This window comes from Atta cephalotes (assembly GCF_000143395.1).
Source record: "Atta cephalotes unplaced genomic scaffold scaffold00011, whole genome shotgun sequence".
NCBI lineage: Eukaryota > Metazoa > Arthropoda > Insecta > Hymenoptera > Formicidae > Atta > Atta cephalotes.
In genome coordinates, this window is record NW_012130075.1 from 6,456,539 (window position 1) to 6,460,131 (window position 3,593).

Below are 3,593 nucleotides of genomic sequence, written 5' to 3' on the forward strand. Positions count from 1 at the left end.
AGATTTCCGACTACCGACTCATTGTAGAATTAGCTTAACGTTTAATAACTCAATTCATGATCTTAGTTGTACAAGTTGGTTGTTAGAGGTTAAGATACGTCATCCCAATTCGATACAGCGTTATATATACGTTCTTACTTTAATTACACAAATTCTTTACTTTATAAAATCAAATTCGTTTCTTTAAAAACACAAATTCACTGTTAATGCATAGATTAGATCGATTAGAAATAACTTTTCACGAAAATAATTAATTTATTGTAATTAATGGTTTATGGTTTTTAGAAAAAGGAAATACGTACCGTTTTTTTATTTGTCAATCACTCGTCAATATCGATCGACTGTTAATGTAAGTTTTATCTCTTGATCACTTGCGTAAAAAATTAGAAGTACGATGAAACAATACATTCTACATAATTACCAATGGCCACCAACGCAGTTGCCAACTCGCTAATAGAAAAAAAATCTCTAAATCAGGGTTGAAAAGTTTCTAAAAATCTGCAGATATTTCCAAAAAAACTTGAAAATCTCCTTTTATTAGAAAACTGCAAAATTTCTTCTATAGTAATTAAATTATTTATTTAACAAAAAAAAGAAAAACTAAGGCCGCAAACTTTTCCATGACACATCGTGCATGAGTGAATCAACTAATCAGAATCTTTCCTTTCCTCCCATTCTCTGAAAAAGAACAATTTCGATTGATTTCAGTTGATTCCCTTATACATTAAGGCGTCTACATGATAAGGTGTAAGCTTGATCTACAACAGGTTTTGAACTTTAAGCTGTAAGAAATGGACGAATTGATTATTCTCCTCACATTCGATTGTAAAAGTGCCTTTTCATGCTGATGCTTAACGCTCATTTTTAGCATTAAAATAAGTCACATGATCAAAATTGCTTGATATTTATCAATTTCTATAGGTATATTTTCACATGCTACTAAAATAAGCAATTGTAGCGACAGATTTGTCATTATCCAGAGGCTGAAATTTTGTAGTTTGAATAGTTTCAAGCGTCAAATGCTATTGACAGTGCTGACATACTGTATCGACCGTGTAGACCACCGTTGACTACAATATATATAAATTTATTCACAAAATATCACATTTAATTTATTCTTTTTTTTATTGCTGATCCAGATAGAGGATTCGATGCAATCAGAATAATCTAATATCTGTTTAATTCAGCGTATTAATATTGCAAAAGATACATGAAAAATACAAACAACATATCGAATCTGTCGCTCAAATGTCAAATTTAACTTCTTGCCTTTTTTCATGTATAAACTTGTCGCTGTAATAATTTTGCGACAAAAGTCTTCATGTGATCGTTTTTGTCGCTGAAACGATCAGTTTGAGCAATTCGTGAAAATGCACCTTTTTACGTGACTTATAGCGAATTTGATTGGGAGCACTCAGTGCACTCTGGTGCACACTGCCGTCGTACACAAAATAACGTAAAAATTATACATAAACATAGAAATTGATTAAGTCCTGAAATACTCGATACATTTTATTGTACTAGGTAAAATATGTATTTTATAATATTCGAAATATTTGCACTTCACTTTTATACTCAAATTAAAGTACAACATTGATGCATATCTCGCACTCAACTGTAATTGGTCACTTTTTTATGGCTTAAGGTTAAAACACCTAGAACTACGTTTCAAAATTTCCTCTCCGAAGAAGTTCTTCCTCGAAGAGGAAGTTTTGGAACGTAGTCTAGGGTGCATATGTTTACCTGAGATCTATAATAGAGTTCTAATGTCTCCGGCATACGTTCATCGCGCGTAACACGCGATATCCAATGTACAGCTTTACTGATGTTTTCATTCTAAAGGTATACCCTTATTGGATATCGCGTGTCATGCGCGACGGACATTGCGCTGATGTGTCAGAGCTATAAGCCTTAAGCCATACAAAATGAACGAATCATAGATTATTCTTTTCAAATTTGATTGTAATTGGTCAATTTCTTACGACTTAAGATATGATCAATGCGGTGTTGTAAACGCTTCGAAGTGTTTTTTAATTGGTCAGTTTGTAAAATTCTTTCTTTTAATTGTTCTTCTATCAAACATTTGTAGTGAGACTTTGATCACAACCTTAAAACATTTTAATATTGTAGATCCGGGGTAGTCCAAATTTACAAGTATTTTAAGCTTTAAGCCATAAGAAATCGATCAACTACAGTCGAATACGAGACTAATTCATTGTAATTCGTCCATTCCTTATGGCTTAATAAGACTTAAAAATCTATTGTAAATCCGGGGTTACGCAGTGACTAACGCATCCACTTTCTCATCTGCCAGTCACATAACTTAATTTACTGAACGGATCTCTGCATAAATAGCTGCTCAGTCACAGTCTAGATATATCAGTTGCTACACTGCACGTCGGTTTCTTTGATGTAGGAGAGACAAAGTCACGTGATCTGTGGCCATTTTAAGAACTGTACACGCACTCATATTTAAATATTTCAGCTAAATTACGACACTGATTAAAATGAGCATTCTTCAATAAAAGACGTATGATACAATGGAATATAATAAATTTCATCTTTGTTTAATATTGCAAACAAGGATAAAATTGAGTAAAATTGAGTTTTAGGCTATCCCTAATAGCACAAACGTCGACTGTAAATTGATTTTGCTAAACCAGGTCTTTAGAGTAGACTGTAAGTCGACTTTGCACAGACGTCCTTCTAATCGATTTTTAGAACACTTAGTGCGATTTACGCTCATAAAGCTTAAATGTGAAATCATTTCATCCTTGTTATTTAACTATAGTTAAACAAGGATGAATGCTATGAACGTTGTGGGCATGAATTGGATCACAGCCTAGAATAGTTGACTTAAAGTCGGCTTACAGTCGTCTTTAAAGTGGGACACTTTAAAGTTGTATCGTCAACTTTAGACGACTTAGAGATATCTCCAAGTTGTCTAAAGTCGACTACGGACGTCCATTTTTCAAACGTTATAGTCTAGAAGTTATAGTCGATTCAGAGTCGACTCAAAGTCGACTTTGTGCTGTTAGGGATGTTTCTTGCTGGAAAACCATATAGTAAAATTATAAAATAAATGAAATTATAAAATAAATGGATTCGCGCGCGCGCGCGCGCGCGCGCGCACACACACACACACACACACACACACACATTTCAACAATAGTACATTTTATATATATACATATAAATAAGGTGTTTATAGATATATTTTTTTAAAGAAAAATTTTATTTTATTTAATAATCATAATAACTGCTGTTCTGGAAAAAGTAAATAATATAGAAGAATTAGAATATATATAACTTTAAAATAAATATAATTTTAAAAATTATTTAAAAACACAAGTTATCTGTTTTAAAAACAACAATTCACTGCTTTAAACGTACAAATTCTCTGCATTAGCAGTTTGTGTTTTTTAAGCATAAAATTTGTGTTTTTTAATCAATGAGTTTATATAATTAAAGCAGAAATACATTATGCTGTATCAAGTTGGAAGATACCTTAATCTCTAAAGTCTCGAACTTTAATGCTTGATAGTTCGATTTAGAAGGCCAATCGCCACGTTTTTCTGTTAGATTTTTTCGTG